The sequence below is a fragment of the Zootoca vivipara genome, chromosome 5, assembly GCF_965207765.1.
Source record: "Zootoca vivipara chromosome 5, rZooViv2.hap1.1, whole genome shotgun sequence".
NCBI lineage: Eukaryota > Metazoa > Chordata > Lepidosauria > Squamata > Lacertidae > Zootoca > Zootoca vivipara.
Genome location: NC_142588.1, coordinates 46,651,756 through 46,671,547, shown reverse-complemented (window position 1 = coordinate 46,671,547; position 19,792 = coordinate 46,651,756). Strand labels below are relative to the sequence as shown.

At 40.4% G+C, this 19,792-nt stretch overlaps 1 protein-coding gene and 1 long non-coding RNA gene across 2 annotated transcripts in view; one reads left to right on the top strand and one right to left on the bottom strand.

The window, feature by feature from the left end:
* Window positions 1–19,792, top strand: part of ATRNL1 (attractin like 1) — a 497,126-nt gene that overhangs the window by 463,273 nt on the left and 14,061 nt on the right. The gene's annotated exons all lie outside the window — the stretch shown is intronic.
* LOC118096462 (uncharacterized) overlaps window positions 9,819–19,792 on the bottom strand; it is a 72,827-nt gene continuing 62,853 nt past the window's right edge. Inside the window, exons 2-3 of the long non-coding RNA XR_004693926.3 lie at window positions 18,392–18,484; window positions 9,819–11,388 (exon numbers count right to left, since the gene is read on the bottom strand). This is a non-coding gene — a long non-coding RNA (uncharacterized LOC118096462). The remainder of the gene's footprint in view (window positions 11,389–18,391; window positions 18,485–19,792) is intronic.

Genomic DNA, 19,792 nt, shown 5'->3' with positions numbered 1-19,792 from the left:
TTGTGGCTGGTCCTGCCCAACAATACACATACCTCAGAACCATGTGATAGAAGGGGTAGCCAATATAGTGCCCTCCAGGTGTGGCTGGACCATTGGCCATAGGAAACGCAGTCCAACAATATTTGGAGGGAACATGTTGTCTATGCCTGGGATAATCTCATAGGAAGCAATTGCAATGTGCCTCACTGTGTATAGAGGCAGCCTTAGAGGAGGCACAGAGGGTGAACAATAGCAGAATTGTGTATTCAAACAGCAAAACAATCCAGGATTTGTCTCACAATGGAACAGAGTTTTAAAAAACCATTAAGGGCAATCTTGGATGGAAAGCAACACTATATAGAAACCGTCTTGTCTGTTTTTATTTTGCCTCTGAATTTTTATTTATTTATTATCACACCCATATCACTCCGATAGGAACTATTATCATGCATAGCAGGTGAACATGGGAGCAATTATTATCACATAAACATGCAATCTGTTGTCAGAACTATTTACCAATCTCAGAAGCCTTTGATTGAATGTCAAGGCCATGATTCTGTCCTAGCTACTCCCATTTGTCACAAATTTTATACCTTTTTCTTTGTTGAAAATGGAGGCAACTCCATTTTCTGAAGGACTTTTACAGAGCTCCTATTACCTGTAAAAGCAGTTTTTCATAACTCATATTTTTAAAGTGCTCCTTCGAGTGGTTTGACACTTTTTCAAAAGTATGATAAAAGTTTATATGCTTGGAAATGATCTGTCTAAGAGGTAAGCTCTTTATATTTTATTCACTTTTGATAGTTTGCTCAATAATGCATCGGCCCTCCCCAAATGATACTGTCTGTTTCTGAAATGTAGCCCATAAAACTTCAGTTGGAGGAGGAATTGTTATGTAATGATAGGTTTGGCTGTATGTGGAAGGACTGCAACCATCTAATCACATAGTTAAATTATGCTTAGCAATGTGGTAGCAATTGCTTCTTTGGCTGCTTCCATATTGCTCCTTAGAATGTGTATACATCATCTGCCCAGAAAATTATGGTAGACTGCCTGGGAGCAACCATGGTGACAGCAAAAAACTTGCCACTTGTGATAGCAAGTAAACTAGCCCTTCATTTGAGTAACCCTCCTAACACAGGCTTGTACTTCAGGAATTAGGTTGCAGAGTGTTGTTGATAGGGCTTTCTCCATACTTTATATGCCATCATCCTATATAATAAAGTCCCTGTGTCTCTGCATCCAGATTCCCTGTGTCCCGTTTCCGCGCTATTGCGCATGTGCCCCACGGACACAGGGATTGGACCAGAGACTTGGAACACACACACACACAGGCGCTCTCTCCCGACCCCCCCGACCCCTCTGCCTACCGTTTCCCTCACAGTCCTCAGAATAATCGCGGCCTTCTCCTGGGCGCCCGCTGGCCAGCTGGGCTCAGCTGAGCGCCCGATGAAATGGCGGCCGTGGAAGGGGCCAGCCGGCCCCCATACACGCCGCCGCCTCAGAAAGAGGCCGAATCGCGCCCGCTAGCCAGCTGGGCTCAGCAGAGCGCCCTGACGAGCGGCCGTAGGTGCCGCCGCCGCAGAAAGAGGCCGAATCACGGCCTTCTCCTTGGCGCCCATTGGCCTTCCAGGGCGATGGCTTCCAGAGCAGAAGAGGCAGTCGGGCTGCGGAACAGGGGAGGGACGGGGTAAGGGGAAGGAGGAGGGCGCTGGGCAAGTGCCTCTATTTGCCCTGGAAGAACGCCTCTTCTTCTCTCCTTCTAGCCTCCAGCGGGGTCAGGTTCTCTTGGCGCCCTGTACCGGGAGCTGAGCCGGTTTCCTCGCGTGACTTATGCCAGTGTAGGAGTCGGGTTTCCACCGAGTGCCTGCCCCTCTACACGGGTGAGCCAGTTGCGCGGGTTAGGCGCGCTCCTCTCCCGGTCCCAGCTTCAGAAGAGCAGAGGTTGTGTGGACAAACCCAGTGGGAGGTTGGGCTGAGCTGTTGGTGGGCGGGCAGTTTCCCTCCCCATTCTCTTTTTAATGGGCTTCAACACTGCTCCGTTAAAAATACAAATGTTTCACCACATATGTCGTCGTGGGGCTGCTGCTCACCAGGACAAGGCTGCCCCAGATTGCTTCCTCCTCCTCGCCCTCTTCCTGGGGCCGCTTCTCCCCGCGCTCCGGCTCCAGGCCGGGCCTGCTCAGCAGCGCATCCTGCAGAGTGTTGCTGCTGCCAGGGCCGCTTCCCTCAGCTTGCTGCGCTGGCTGCTTTTCGGGTGGCGGCGGAGGTGGCGGCAAGAGTAGCACCTCCACCTGGGCCTGCCCCGCCACCAAGAGGCCGCCCACATATGTTCTAGCGCCCGTTTTGGGCTGCCACCAGTGCTGCTCCTCCGTCGCTGCTCCGCTTCCTCCTCCTGTTCTAGCACCCGTGAAAGGACTCGAGGGGAGGGAAAACTGAAGCAGTTCGGGGAAGGAGGGTAGTGGGTTTGTGTGTGTTGAGATATTGAGGGAAAACTGAGGCGGGAAAAGGGGTGGCGTGTGTGTCACGCTGCGACTATTAAGGTGGGGGTGGGGAGGCATGTTGTGGCTGCTGAGATTGATATTGGGGGCGGGGAGGGTTGGGGAAAAATAATTGTCGTTCTGAGGGGGGAAGGGTGGATAGGGTGGCTCTGGAGAGAGGAAACTTGAGGTGCTGCAGCAGAGGGGGGAGGGAGGGAATATCGTATGGGCTGCTGGGGGTTGGGCTGGATGACCCCTGGGCTTCCCTTCCAACCACCAACTACACAATTCTATGATAATTGGGGGGGATGGGGGGAGAAGCGAAGCAGAGATAGGTTAATGTTGGAGGTTTCCAAGCAGATGTTGGATGGGGTCATCTGTCAGGGATGCTTTGGCTGAGACTCCTGCATTGCAGGGGGTTGGACTGGATGATCCCTGGGGGTGCCTTTCAACTCTATACAATTCTACGATCACTGAACACCCATGTTCTTTAACCATTGGCTCTGCAGGGATTCAGAGGGGAAACTTGAGGCGCTGCAGCAAGGAAGGAGGAACAGGGAAATACCTTATGGATGGGCTGCAAGGGGATTGGACTGGATGACCCCTAGGGTTCCCTTCCAACTCTATACAATTCTATGATAATTGCACACCCATGTTCTCTAACCACTGGGATGTTCTAGCGCCCGTTTACTCAACGGGCTGAATTACACTAGTAGAATCATAACTAAGGAAGGCAGTGTGAATGTAGGAAGGTGCCTTATACAGAGTCTGACCATTGGTCTATCTAGTTCGGTAGGGTTTACATTGACTGGCAGGAACCCTCCGGGGTTTCAGTCAAAACATCTTGCTCAGCACAACCTGGAGATGTCAGGGATTGAACCTGGGCCCTTTTCTGTGTAAAGTATGTGTGCTGTAACACCGAGTTATAGCCATTATGGATACAGCTCTCCTCCCTCCTCCCTCAAGGAAGACTTGAACCGGCAGCGGCGCAAGGGACAGTGGACCCTCTCATCAGCTGGCTCCACTAGGGACTATTTTGTGCGTATCTTGTTCTCAACTGAGTCAATACTTTTCTCCTTTTCTTTTTTACTGAGTGGCATGTGAAAGAACCAGATTCACTTATCTAGTCAAATGATTTGATTACTATTTAAAAGTGGGGGGGGGGGGTAGGAACTGTAGATAAAGAATGGGCGATTATGAAATGCTTTAAATTTCTATAGCGCTAGAATTGCATACTACTCTAACATATTCCTAAATTAGGCCTTTCAGCAACCTGGTGAGCTGAGTTAAGTAGTCTTTGTCCCATTTTATAGAGTGGGAAATTGGGTGAATGAGGTCAGAATTTTCAATTTTGGATGCCTAAAGCTAGACATTTAAATCCGTGCAAGGGCATCTTATTTAAAGTTTCACTTGCACATGTTCAGGGGATTTTGAAGCAAACAGATAAGCAAATCAGAGATAAGTCACTGCTGTCTTGAGAAAAATTAAATACATAATAGCTGTACTATTGGACCAGGTGTCCATGTAACTAATCTATGTGGAGGACAACATGGTAGATAAAAAAAAAGTGCTGAGTTTTCCAGAATTAGTAGCAATGCCAGATATTGCACACCAGTAATCAACTCAATTAGTAAAAATCTTAATAAATACTGTAATAGTTAACAGAAAAACGTAATAGACAAAGTAATCAATCATAATATAGAAAAGAAAACAACTATTTTGCAAGGGGTTATTCATTAACGTGCTTGCTGGATTGGAAACTCCTGGAATACAGAGCAACCGAAGACTTCTTGGATTGAGCAAGGGGTAGGTTAGAAAGAACCTCACCCTTTACTAGATTGTTTTTAGGATTTTTTAAATGAGAAGCAGGGCTAGCACAGCATGCATAGCACAGTTATGCCAATCTCTTTATACTGCTGCCTTTTACAATCCTGAGAAGTTGAGGTTTAAAACATCTTTCATTGCATTAGTTATACATGAATGAGGGAAGGTTGTCTAGCACACCCTCCTCAGCTGCCATGGCCCCTGGATATCTCTGCTAAATCTGCTGTGTGGAACAGTGTTGTAACAAAGTGTTGCTTTGTATTTAAGAATCACTTCTTGGTAGTTGGGTCTGAACTATGTGCGTGAAGCTAGCAGTGAGCTTTGGCCTGCTTCACTGTTCGGTTCATTATTTGTCCTTTTGGTCTCCAGTCAAAGTTAGTTGCTGCCATTGGTGTAAAACATATATTTAACAAATAACTGATTAGACTTGGCCCTGGGAATCATGATGTTAATTCCTGGGAGGAAAACATCATTCTGCACTACTTCAGCTTTGCTGGGCTAGATCAGACAATACCTGTAGATCTAGACCATTATGAGGTGATGGGGTGTGTGTACCCAGGGAATATTTTTTAAAGTTGAACACTTGTTGAACACATGCACATAGTCATAAAGGACATTATTTTTATTCACAAAGAACTAAAGGAATAAAACTTAACTAATCTTATTTTTAATTAACATCTAAACTTTAAAAATACAAGCTTAAAATATGAGACACAAAATACCAATTTTTTGCTGTAATGATAACCAGGCATATACACAAATACAGTCAACTTTTCATGATCCTTATCTTTAACCAAATAATGAGCTGACCAAAACAAGCTTTCTGCTCATCTGAAACAGGAATGGAATGGGACTTTACCTCCTTTTCTTTTTAAGGTAACCTGTTTGAATTAATCTGTTATGGTTGAAGTTCTCTTGATCTCTCACTCAAAAAACTTTTTATTTGCCAACTACATCCTTCTTTTGATCCTAATGGCATTCATACACTTTTATAGACACTGGGTAGAATTCAACTAAGTTATAGTCAGAGTAACCCTATTTAAATTAATAAACCTAATTTATTCATGTTCATGAATTTCATTGGGTCTACTTTCATTCACTGTGCCATTCACTGTGAAGTCCTAGGATACAGTCAATACAAATAAACCATGCACTATATAAACATTCAACATTTACTCATAAACATTTATTCATCTGTCAAGTAGGAATATAGATAACCTCCTTAGTGAATTTGATACTGTCAGTGAAATAAGAAATGCAGCATATTAAAAGGAAGATATATATTATAAATGATACAATTATAAAATGTTAGTTAATTTCAAGGCCACCTACTAGAGGATTATTGTAGTAGTTTGATTATCATGTAAAACTGTCTTTTACATTCACCCCAGTGCAGTGGCACTGATGCAGACAGATATATGTCTGCTGGATTTGCCTTACAGTCTATGATGTACTTCTATGATGGGAAGTACATTGTGAACGTAGGGCTTTCGAATTGTGGTGGCCCCTGTTGATGCAAAACTGTCTCTGTGCATGGAAAACCTTGTGGGTTTTTGGATTGTGGCCATTATATTTTAACTTCATAGGAATATCCCTGCAGGTTAATCTTGTATTTGAAAAGGTAACCTGGGCTGGATGAATATGCTTAGGAACATTTCAGGGACCCACAGCAGTTTGTGGCAATCAATAGAAGTACTGTTGCTAATTCATCTAGTTCTGTAATACAAGGCCGTAATATAGGAAGTGAACCTTACTGGCATTCTTACAGAATATCCCCTACAATAGCTCTTATAGACTTTTTCTGATTGAATATTGTTATGTAAATGCTGCTCTTTCAACTTAACGTTTAGAAAAGTTCCTGACCTGACTATGCACCCCCCCTGAAAATGATGCAACTGGTCATAAAGCAGGCAGCTGTACAAATATATAGGTATCCATGAAATTTGGTGTCCGGGGAACAGCCATGTTGGTGGTGTGGTGCTCTATGTAAATTGGGCTTAAATTCTATTTGCTTCAATTGAACTTAAATCAGTGTGAGTCAACATATTTTGATTGAACCAGTTTGTAGATGGTCCTTGTAGGCATTCTGGAGTACCTGTTTTTCTTAAATAAAACAAGTGGAACAAGTGTACATGAAAATCCATCTTAATGATAAATGCTGAAGTGTTTACAAATGGTGAACCTAAGTACGCTGTATAATTAAAATAATTATTTCATCAAAAAGCTTCTAATTTTAATTGCCTAGTATTCAATTAGTGACTTTTTAAATAATTCCATTTTACATTCATTTAATTTCTGTTTTGATTCTCTCCAAAGGACATTTTATCATAAAAGCAAAACAATTTAACATCTATAATTATGCTTTAAACAATTAGAGCTTTGCATGATAGGATTAAATGTCCTTAGTAAACAATAGCAGACTGTAAGCAAAGCACTAGAGAATATACAGGAATAAGCAGTTCTGAAGTGGCAGGGGAATGAACTAGGTAAACAGATAATCCACCCCCCCCCCAGCTTCAATACTGTTATACATCAAATATCTCCAGAGAAATTACAAAATAATTTTGAGTGAACAGCACTTTGCTTCTCGCAAGACTTTAAAATGGATGCCAAAATGTTTTACAGGCTAGACTGCTGATGCTTTTATCCAGGTGTGTGTTCTGGGGAGTGAGATGAAACCTTCTCTCCTTGCCCTCATTCGATATCCACATATGGAGACAGAATGGGATTCAACTAAGTTTTAAAGTAGAACATTAAAATTAATGAACACAGTGAGCTCCATTAATTTCAATGGGTCTACTATGAGTAAAACTTGCTTGAATGCCAATCATAGTGTGAAAAAGGTAAATGCACATGGTGTCAAGGGCACTTCCCAGCCAAAGAATGCATTCTCGGTAGCGGTGCCACTCTCCCTTCAGATGTCAAGGAAATCAGCAGTATGAGAGTTGTGACAGGTGTGTCAAGTGGGTAGGAGAAAGAGAGCAATCCAGGAAAGAGTATCATCTAGTCACCTGACTACTATATCTTTAGTCCTCCTGTAGAAAAAAAAAAGAGGGAGGCCCGGTAACAATATTTATATATCATTTCTTAATCAGTACTTAAAAATAAACTATGGCTTTCCATATCCAAATGATATTATTAACTAAGAAATTGTTAGATTTCTCAATTGATTCTTTTCATCTGTTAAAAGAATGATGAAAGTTCATTTCCATTTATTTTTCAAAGTCAGATACATGGAACTCATGCACTTGGGGTTAACACTTCCAGTTGTTGTCTGGTGTCCAATTTATTAATTTAAATGATGTTAAATATATCAAATTGGCATATGCAGATTAGGTATGGCCTTCAAGCTCATTACTCCCAAGACAGAAATTGTTCAGTCACTTCACACAAGTGAAAAGCTGCATAAAATACAAAAGCAAATGTATGAACATGGAAAATATCTTAAACTGAAATGCAGTAAGGAGATCCCCATATAAGAGTGCTGAAATCTTAATTCTAATAAAGTATTATAACAAATTATATTTGGAATGCTCTACAGCCATGAATTTCAAACACTGAAGAATATGAAGCTTTCACTTTGCTAAGATGATGATGATAATAATAATAATAATAATAATAATAATAATAATAATAATAATAATAATATATTATTTATACCCCACCCATCTGGCCGGGTTCCCCCAGCCACTCTGGGCGGCTTCCAACAAAACATTAAAATACAGAAATCCATCAAACATTAAAAGCTTCCCTAAACAGGGCTGCCTTAAGATGCCTTCTAAAGGTCTGGTAATTGTTGTTCTCTTTGGGTGCCACTACCGAGAGTACACATACAATTGATGTTTCAAAGATTCACTTACTGAAAGAGAAATAGATGGTACAAAAATATTCTTTTAGCTGACTGTACGGTGGGAATTTATACAGATGTCCAACCAATACACTTATAACTACTGTATGCATTAGCTGAAATGTCTTATTTTGCATTCAGACCCTAAGCGACTGAATACAGAATTGGAATAGTCAGACAACTGCATAACAATTTATCCTCAATTCAGTGTACCTTTAAAGTAGCATTAATTATGAATGAATGCTTGGGGAGGGCACAGTGTACTCATCTAGGGTAGACAGAAGCCTTTAATTATATTTGGCTTTAGTTTTAATTAAGACAAATAAGGGTTTTTTAAATTTATGCAGCTTTACATGGAAGTGGAACAGTTCTGAGGAAATATTTTTGGGATCAGGGTATTTGGAATTATGTTTTCAGATTAGTACGTATTGATATTTATGTGATGCAGTTGTGTGGTGTCTACAGTGTTCTCTCTCTCTCTCTCTGTTTAGCGTTCCCCTTTCTCCCTGCACAGATGCTTTTTTTTATCTAAAGATCACTGTGATGTGCACTGGAGGACTCTGCACACATGTTGTAAGATCTCATGCATCCTCGGACATCACTAGGCTGATTTATTTGGCACTTTCTGGTTTAGACAATCAAAGTGCCTTGGGCTGAAGATACAACAGAGCAAAACTAAGAGCGATAAACCAATTTGCTTTATTTGAAGTTTGACGGGAATGGACTCCCTCGGAAGGTAGTGGGCTTTCCATCACTGGAGGTTTTTCAACAGAGGTTGGTTGGCCGGCCACCTGTCAGGGATTCTTTAGCTATGATTCCTGCATTGCAGGGGGTTGGACTAGATGACCCATGGGTCCCTTTCCTACTCTACAATTCTATGAGGGACCACCAGCCCTGCCAGCTGTCCTCTCTCTGCTACATTTAATCAGCAAAGAAGAGCAAGGGTGCAGAGTGGTCGCCCTGACCAATCCCAAGCACCTTGTTCACATCCTCGAGCCTTTGAACTGCTCCAACCAGCACAGAGAATGATTGAAAATCTTCCTTTCATTTTCAGATTCAGCCCCTCTTAACTTCTTCCTCCACCCCACCATCAACACAGGTATGTCCCAAACACTAACACGGTGCAGCATAGGCAGCGTCAAAGGGGGAGCAGTACTGGGGGGGAGGGGCAGATGCCTCCTCCTAAACCAAGGAGCTTGTCACACACACACACACACACTGCTGGATACCCGTCATTAAAATGTACTGTTATTTTCTTCCACCTAGAAATATACTTCTGTGCCCATTTATTTTCCTGATGCCACCACTGAAGTGCAGGAAAGCAGGACTGAAGCCTGAAATGTGGCTATTACTATAGGATGGAATGGGACAGCCCCCGTATCCAATGCTGCCACTGAGGTCTGAAGAGCCCTAAGTTTGCTTCTCTGAATCTCAGTGCTCCAACCTTCATTTACCTCCATATTGGGCAGCTCACGCTTTGGCTGATTTCAACTTCCCTTTTTTCAGTCTGCTTCAGCCATGCAGTTAATTAAAGTTTATCCCCTCTTCCATCAACGTCTCGCATCAGCTGACGCTTTGGACCTTCATAGGAGAACTTTATCCTACCTTTTCAGGGCTGACTAGAAAATGCAATATTCTCTGAAAAAGTATCTATGGCTCATTTTTCTGTCCATTCTTATTTTATTTTTGGTCCCTTTCCCTCCCTTCCAAGAACTTGTTCTCGCAGTGCACTCTTCCTGAGTTAATGTCACTCCTCCTGATTTCCTCTGGCCAGATTATTTATTCTGTCTTGTTTGCCTCTTTGTTCTCTGTCTCATGTAGGTGTAGAAAGTTGGTTGGTGGTGGTGTGGTGATTGCCATTATTCTATTAAAATGAAGTTCCAGTATTTTAATTTCATTTACAGCATAACCTTATGCATGTCTTCTCTGAAACGAGTTAAGTTTTCAAATGAAACCTTCAAATTTGCAACAGTCCAACTGCTATGTTGTTTAGTCGTTTAGTCGTGTCCGACTCTTCGTGACCCCATGGACCATAGCACGCCAGGCACTCCTGTCTTGCACTGCCTCCTGCAGTTTGGTTAACCTATAGTGAGGTTTTTAAGTCAAAGCAATGGGCTATAACTTAAAAGTAAACGGCTTCTTTTTTATAACTCTCATAGTTATATGGATTGTGCAGAGTTTTCAACTGTGACAACTACAATAGAAGACAGACTTTTTCAGGAAGGTTTTAGTCTCTAGAACGTCTTTCTTGTTCTTCTTTGCATCAGTGAATTTCACTGTTCCAGTTCAGAGAATGTATATCTCATGATATATAGATATATAATAGATACACACACACACACACACACACACACACACACACACACACACACACACTATCAACCTAAAAATGGTTATTATTATCTCCTAAATCCAATGACATTCTTTTATGTTTTCCCACTACTGGGGCTGATCCAGGAATCTACACAGATTCACATCTAAAAGAAAGAAGGCCAGTAAGTAGCGGATATTTCTCCTAAGTGCCTCACAGCATAAAACATATTCTTGCCGATTTCAAACACTAATTAAAACCTTTGAGCCATTCACTGTTCTCTTGATGTGCATTGAGTAATGTCCATCAATACTAACTGCCAAAGTCTATGTTCAGCAGATCAGATCCCATTTTTTTAAAATTCAATATTACACATCCTAAGAACACATTATCACTCTTTTAAAATATAGCAGAGTATCAGAACCAAGCCAGAAATGAAATTCTTCCCCATTTGATAAAGAGTTATAGATTAAATGGGGAAATAACTTGAAGTAGCTTTCTTGCTTTTTAGAAATGATCAGATGAGAAGTTGTTATTTTAACACAGCTGTCCTCTTGGACATACAGGAGTTATTCAGTAATGAAAGGCAATTGGGAGATTTGACAGGTCTGTTCTTGAAACAGAGTCCTATGAGACCAGCCTTTGGAGGCAGAGGTAAAAGAAGAAATTGGTTTACCCAAAGATCTCTAGATATAGGATCTACATTCTCAAGGAAGTCTGACTGCCGGTGTTAGGGTAAACTTAAGACACCTGTAGGCTGAAGTCTAACAAAATAAAAATAAAAACTCTTCCTGACTTTTCACTGTATTCTCTAATTACCTAGGAGAACACTTTGTATACTTAGTGAAAGTACTTACTACTTCTTGTTGTTGTAACCCTCGTCTTCAGCATTGGAGCATCCCAACAAATGGATTGCAGGCCAGCAGTTGGGGTTTAGTGTGGGAGCTCTAGGATAAAATCAGAGGCATCAGCCGATTGCTTGACAACACTGCCACATGCTTAGTATCCAACAGAAATGGCTTTTCTCAACAGTTGGCTTTTTAGTGTAGCTTACCAGGATAATACCCAACCATCCCAACTAGATGACACTGGAATCTTCCAGCAACACATTTATTTTAAAACTTCTAGAGTGGCTGATAACAATGTAATAAAAGCAAGAAACATATTAGCAATAAATAAAAACCAGCAGAGAACAGTTGCTAAAAACAACCATGCAATTCTGCATATTAACCTAATAAAGCTGTCGGAACTGATTCCTGTTCTGCACAATTGTGCCTCCACACGTGCTGTTCCATCCAGCCTTTCTCTAGCTGCCTCCACAGCATCTGAGGTGCAGCAGGTAATTTACTGGGAAGACAGCTTTTAGTGGGGTGCCTTAGTTTCAGAATGTTTGCCCTGGAGGGGCTTACTTGGCATTCACTCTTCCCAGGGCTGGTCCTTTTTTAGCTTTCTAAAAAATGTTTTTATTTTGATGCTGTATTTATAATTGTTCTTACTTTTAAGATTATCAATGCATTAGCTTTTTGTGGTGTTCTTCAGATTTCATTATAAAGCTGCTCTGATGATATATGTGAAGGGTTGGTTATAATTCTAAATACTGTAGTTAATAAACTGTGACAATCAACACTCAACCAGTTACTCTGAGTTGAGATGAATCAGAAGCTATTCTGTTCCTTACATAATAGTCACAATAGAGAATACTGTATGTTAACTGCTATGTTTACACCAGAATGCTTCTTGTTAACTTGTGAAAACATGCAACTTAAGTATCAACCACTGGAGCTGGGAATTGTGAATTCATTCAGCAGAAATTAGAGGGTGATAAGAAATGGAGGGAACAGATGGATTCTGTCACAATAGCATATTATTTTTAAAATATTGTGGGCATCTCTATTAAAATCCATATAAAACTGTTTGACTTATTTCACATGTGTACTGACTTATTTCAGTACTAGGACTGGTACCATTTACCTAGTTTTTTGCACCAAATTCCTCAATGAAGCCACTCTTGTAAGGGCTAGCTCAAATACACAGGCAACTCACACAGTTGCTTGAAGCACCTATATAGTTGGTACACCAGCAAATCCATGTGCAGTTGGATAACTGAACTGCAGGATTCTTTCAGTGTCACAGAAGATGTCTATCTTGGATCATGTGTGCGTATTTGAAAAAGAGCATTTCCCAGAACCTGGCAAGCTGAGTTCAGAGATTGTAGAGGAGGCCTTGCTGTTATAGCACCCTTGGCTCTCCCAGCAGTGACATCCCTGTAGAGATTTTGCAGTTTTTGCACACTCAGGTGATAGCTTCAGATCTATTTGTTATGCAGGCCTTTGAATCGTAGCTGGAGTGACCCCACAAATCAGCACCACTGATTGCTGTATGCTGTTGATTACTGTACTGCAGAGGTTCACAAACTGAGTTCTGCATGCTTCATTCAGGCAGTCTGCAGCATGTCTGTAAAATACCATTAAAAATCATACAGCTGTATTACAATTGCTACGTAACAGGTAAAAAAAATAGTAAGTGGTCTGCCAAGACCCTCAGCAATTTTCAAGTGGTCCAGTTGGGATAGGAGGATGTTTGGGAAACACTGCTGTAGATTGTGGTTTTAACTTTGTTTTTAATGTTGTATTTTATGGATGTTGCTAGCTGCCGTGGGTTCTGATGTGAGGGAGGATGCAGTACAAGAAATGTTATAATAATAGTAATGATACAGGATCCAGAGGCTTTGATCCCAGCAACTTCAGCAGCACTAAAATAGGCTCCTTGGGAAAATTATTGCATACCCAACCCTATCAACCCCAGAACCACTAAGAATTAGAACTAAGATACTCGAACAATTACATTTTTAAAGGATTTGAATAAAAAGCATTTGATATATGGACCCAGTCCAGTGTATGACATAGATTTAAAGAAACATCACTGGTAAGAGAACATGCCATGAATATATAGAAGGAACTGTTAGCTTGAAAGCATTTATCTTCCTAATAAAGAAATACATTTATCTTTCTGGGACAAGAACATAATACCAATTCACAAATAAAAACTTCTTGCTTTAGTTTCCTTGGTTTGTCCCCTGTGATTCAAGTATGATAAATATTTCAGCTTTTCATGTCAAGTTGCAAGACACTTTCATAGTTAGAATAAAAAGCTAATTCATTATACTCAGCCTGCTTACACAATAACCCATCTGTAGTCCGAACATGTAGTTTTTCTCATTGTGGAATCATTCATGCTCATCTTCAACATGCTACTTTCAATCTAGATTGATTCTAGATCCTACCATCCACAAGAGTGGGTATGGTTACTTGATAAAAATTTGAAAACCCTACCCTTCATTAGATTATCCGTGCCTTTTCCTTCCTGCGTATGCCTCAGGTGAATGAAGGAAGTGCTGACTGCAATCTTAGCATACATCTACCCACAATATCATTGGTGTGGATACACTCCAATGGAGGCTGGGGAAACCTACACCTACCTAATGGGGACTTAGGTCATGTGAGTAGTGGCGAGGTCACATGGGCAGCTCCTAGGACAGGGTGGTCAAACACATGGCCCAAGGGAGTGTACCATAGCTGTCAAGTTTTGCCTTTTCTCGCGAGGAAGCCTATTCAGCATAAGGGAATTTCCCTTTAAAAAGGGGAGAACTTGATGGCTATGGAGTGTATGTAGCCCACGAGGCCTTTTTTGGCAGCCCTTGGCAACATGTAGAGACCACGGAGGGGGAAGCCCAAGTAGTCTCCATTGATTCTAGAAAAAAAAAGTTAAATGTACACAACCTCTGAGTGCTTTTTAGGCCTATTTTCCTGATTGTTTAAGGGCTGGGCTGATATTCATTTAAGATTTTGTATTTGGACACAAACGCCTCATGACAAGTACTGCATGAAAGGTGCATGCATGTAAACATTTGTCCTGAATTTACAACTTTATACAGATAAACGTGCGGAAGGGATTGTGATTGTACCTGCTGGTCTCTCTCCCTAAACTGTCAACTCATGTAAACTCTCTGAATTCAATGTGTATATACAGCTCCATTTTGTCAACATACAGTTTGCACATTCAAAGCACATGTACTTTTGGGTGTACTTTTGGGTGTATAAGTGTAGATGTCTGTGCTGATGGGCCATTGAACATGCATACGTCAGGGCTAGGTCAGAAAACATGCTCCTGGCCACCACCATACATTCATCTATGCATAGCATTATATGATTGCAAAGGGCTTCAGCCTAAGGTTATTGGGAAATAAGTATTATTTACTAACTATACACATAATGGATGAACATCACTTGAGGATTCATAAAATTGTATGCAGGTACAACATGTGAATTAAGCAAAAAATTTCGAACCATAATGACCAGAAAGTACCATTATCTTTGAGCTGGGACAAGAGAAAATAAATCAGTTTTATTTTCATTCAACATTTTGAATATGTGAGGTTATATGCTAACCTACAGTATTTATTATCATCACCATCAAGCACATCTCTCTCCTTTGTATACTTGGACTAATAAGGGATTGAAAGACTGCAGTAGTGCAAATGAGAAGTCTAAAAAAAGAAGCATTAAAGTTGAAATCTCATTTAAATTAGGACACTATTTGAAATGCTAAGCAGAGAATGTTTTTTCGCCTTCCCAAGAGCGTTGGTTGTGTAATATATTGTCAAATCAATATCTCCTGAAAATAATTCTTAAAGCAAACATTCCATCACCAATGCAAACTGCTCTTAAACACTGAATTGTTCACACCCAATTATTTTCAGATTTGTATGCTTTATTGCTGCCTAGAAAAGCACATGGACTAGAATGGACAATGTGAGGGGTATGAGTAGAGGACCCTTTGAAAAAATGGATTATTGCAATCTCAAGCAAAGGGCCAGTTCATAAAATGCTTTCTGTCTTTTTCATCACTACTGCCAGTTATCAATTCATGAGCTAAGATCAAATACTCCTAGCAAATGAATCTTTAAGATTGTGGAAATTGCTGTAGCAGAGAGGAGCCATGAGCTGTTGGCTCAGAAGTTGTTAGTTCATCACGTTTGCAAGCCACTCTTATATGTGAAGAAAGCAGCTAGAACAGGGGTCAGCAAACTTTTTCAGCAGGGTGCCAGTCCACTGTCCCTCAGACCTTTTGAGGGGGCCGGACTATATTTTGAAGGAGAAAATTGAATGAATTCCTATGCCCCTCAAATAACCCAGAGATACATTTTAAATAAAATGACACATTCTACTCATGGGCCGGATTTAGAAGGCGATTGGGCCAGATTCAGCCCCTGGGCCTTAGTTAGCCTACCCATGAGCTATAAGGACCCAAAATATCATCTTAAATCACATTGCTAGTGATTATATGAGTGTCTTCCTGGTCAATATAAAGGTACTACAGATCATCAATTAGATATCTGACTACCAAGTAATGGTAACAAAAAACCAGGCTGTGCAACAGGAAGTCCCTTATTAATGAAATGGTCTTTGCAGGTTAGAGCTTTCATTAGCTATTTTAACAATCATTGAGTTGGATCCAGAGTTGAACATAGTTGCAACAGAAATCAGTGGAACTTATTTTAAGTTGTCCCATTGATTTCAAAACTGTACTTTTGTAGTACGTGCAAACCAGCACAAATGACTGCCCCATCCCCTTTATACCCTGAGCTCAGTACGCAGATCAGAATCATGTCATTCTCTCCCTCCTTCACCTTCCTGCTAGTGACCTAGTGAAGTCAACACTATGTGTGTGGTAGGGCTATGGGAAGTTACTGTAAAAAGGGAAATGGAGCAAACAGGTATTTCCACCAATCAACAAAATATTCCTTTTGCTTTCTGACAAGGGTTATAGCATTATCCATGCTGGATCAAAGCAGATGTGGTAATAAGGGGGGAAAGTTATCCTGTGAATAGAAACACTAATCTGTGCTCAGACTTACAACTTTATACAAACAAGATAGTAATGCAATTAATGGGGGGCAGGGAGAGAACTTTAGAAAACTTTTCTTGGACATGAAGGTATATGGTTGATGTAAATGGGTCAGAGGTAATTTTATAACTTGAAATTACAAATAAAACTGGACATCAATTATATATCTAGAAGAAAAATCCAGTTTTGGGGGAAAAAATGCACATCATTTGCCAAAAGGAAAGCAGCCTTCATAATTTGTTGATGTATGGCTCCAACTTTTTCCATTATTTATGAGTCTGCAACATTTTTTGTAACATTTCCGTCACCACATTAGCTTGCTCAATGGAAAAAATTCCTGTGACTCAAACCTATGAGCAAAGTCCTAGTCATTTCTGCTGGACTAAGTTAAATCAATATGCTGAATGAGACTGGGCCAGCTTTAGTAATGGAGCTAGCCAAAATTGAGAGGAGGATATTTAGTATTTTGCTTTTCTCGCTTTTATTTTTTTCTGATGTGTCTGATGTTTATGGGTGCACTGCAGATAATCTGACTAGCCATGCATCACAAATGTTTGAAGGCCTGGAGGTCTCACACAGTAATCTGCTTTTCAAATTCTAAGAACTGGTTGACTTAATCCTGAATTAAATACCAAAGATTATTTATTTGTCATTCTGACTGCTAGCAATGGAATCTGAGATGCACTGAATATTTAATGGCAGAATTCAGCTGGATACTGAATAACTGGAAAATCTTAATTTTGCTTAACAAACATTTTTTTCATAACCCCCCCCCCCAAGCTTAAAGGAAAAAGTCGACAATATATTAAAGCAGAATGTTAGCAACTGCCTCCCCCCCCCCAACGCTTCTGATCCTGGTAGTTACTCAGCCTTACTGAATGTAATATACTGTATAAGAGAGAACACATTTTAGGTGCAGATAGAATAGAACACATTATAGGTGAAGATAGTATATACTTTTGATTAAAGTGGTGTACCAGAATTTTTGTTCACCATAAGAATTTGTCCAAGAAGATATTCATCACCAAGTAAAGTTTGTGAGCTGTGAAGGAAAATATAGTTCTACAATACAAAATACAGCACAAGACCTTCAACCTCTGTAGTCATGTAACCTCTTTGCCAACTGCAGCACTAAGTTCCGTCTATCTGAGGATATTTAGGCATACAAATCTAATTCAGAGTTTAGAGGCACCCCAGAAATGAATATATTGTGAGTATGTGTAGCAGGGTCAACTAGTTGTTCCAGTTTTGAAATGAAATTTTAGAAAAGCAACTTGTTCTTCAGACATTGCTGTTGAGGACAAAACTAAAACTAAAATAGACACTGTTACATGCCCAGGCAATTGGTAACTAGGCTCTGTCTGCTGCTCTTTTGCATAAAAGCTGGAACTGACTGTCCCAATTAGATTACAATATCCCCTGCTCAGAGGTCTTCGATAACACAGGCTTTTTAGATGCAAAAGAGTCATTCTTCAAAAGGCCAAGGGATTTCTCCTTGTAAGGCAGAAAACAAGCAAGGCAAATATAAATGATTCATAACTGTAACCCTGACCATTCTCCCTCCAAATTCATTTCCCTCAGCCTCACACTGTCTTTCTGTTCCTGCATTTTACCTTTATTTATCCTTCAGGTGTCTTTCCGTATATTACATCCTATTTCCCAAGTCTGTCTATGAGAGTGGGCTGAGGTTAGGGCTGCAAAACTGATAGAAAGGTACCATCTCAGTCAATTAGGGGGTTTCTGGCCCCCGTATTGCCAGTCAAAGGATGCAAATGTTGATTTCCCATTATTATTTTAAAGTTGTATATTTTTATTTTGGACATACCGGTATATGCTTTGTGCAAGTATGCATACTGGGGCAGATGAGTCCCACAGGGTTTCTGGGATTTTTCCTGTTGTTATTTCTGTCACTCACAGCTACAATAAATCTACCATTAAAATTATGGACTGGTCATTTCTTCGGCAGAGGGCAAGCGGGCAAATTTAGCAGGGAATCAAATACTTTTTTCCCTCAGTGTACATGTAATGTAATAACAGACTTACATCTCTGGTAGTTTCCTATGGATTCTGTTCCTTTTGCACTGGGCTCCAGCCCGACTAGGTATCCAAAGCTTGCTGTCATGTTGCAGTAAACATCTGAAATGACAACCATGGATTGCAGTATGAAAATCACCTCTTCTGTTCACCCTTCTTTATCACTGGATAGTGGCAACCAGTACATTTGTTTTATAGGGAAGATAAAACAAATCCGAAACTGATTAAACTTTAAAGCACATAGCTTTCTCTCCTTCAGCTATTGCTTGGTGATAGGGACTTGGGAGAATAGCATGCTTTCCCCATGGGCCACAGCTAATGTCTACTAAGGAGTTGAGATTTGCCATGGAGGAGGTGGCAAAATGTGGGGTATGGGTGAAGCTTTGAACAAACTGAAGTAGTCTGACAAGGATAGATTTTAACAAGGAACCAAGAAGAAATGAGCATCTGAGAAAAAAGCAAATGGGACACTTTATGCTTCTAATGTTTTTCTTTCTCCTTTGCTAAGCTCCTATCAGGAGTCTGTCAAACCTAACCACAATATCAACAGCAAAGAAGATAGTGATGCTTTGATCATTACTCAGATTGAGCAGGTTTTCCCTATTATATGGCATCTATTTGAAGTGAAAATGAGGCACTGTGAATCTCTTTGGAAATGGCAGGATTTTGTATGGGATAGCATCAAATATAAGTTTTGTAGAATATTATCATTAATTTCAGTACAAAAGAAGAAAATTGTTACAATCCACAGACATTTCCAAGCCACTGACATTTCCCTATTTAGTATTATTGATCATTTCCATACTGTATTACTTTAAGTATGCAGTGTGCTTTATAGTGTGCTTTTCCTTATCTCACAGATCCTCACAACACCCACTTTTCAGATGGTGAACTGAGGCTAAGAAAGATTTCTCCCCCACAGATTTTAAACCAGGATTTCCAAAACCCAATATTCTTATTCAACAGATTATATTTTTAGCAAGGCTTTGGGCTTTCACTGGAACAGGTAAAATAGAAAACGTAAGCGAAAAATTCTGGGTAAAATGAAGACATACATTTTGTGTTTCAAGGACTATCATTTCTTTGATATGTGTGACATTTCTCTGTCAACAGCTCATTCTGATTGGCATGTGGGATAACAGCAGAATGAGATTTCCAGGGTAAATACATGGATTAAAGGAGATTATACTAGTGACTGTAAATGGATGATAAATGCTTTAGTTTTCTGTGTTTCTTGGGGGGGGGGGCAAAGTCTGTTCCAAAGCATGGTCATAAGGGATGTATAAATTTAGATGGTCCTTATCACACTACAGGGTCTCCTATTTGCATTTACCCCCTTTTTAAAAAAGATTACTTCCCTAAAATGAAGCAAAACATGGAAACAAGCAGTTCTGCTTGAATTATGAATTA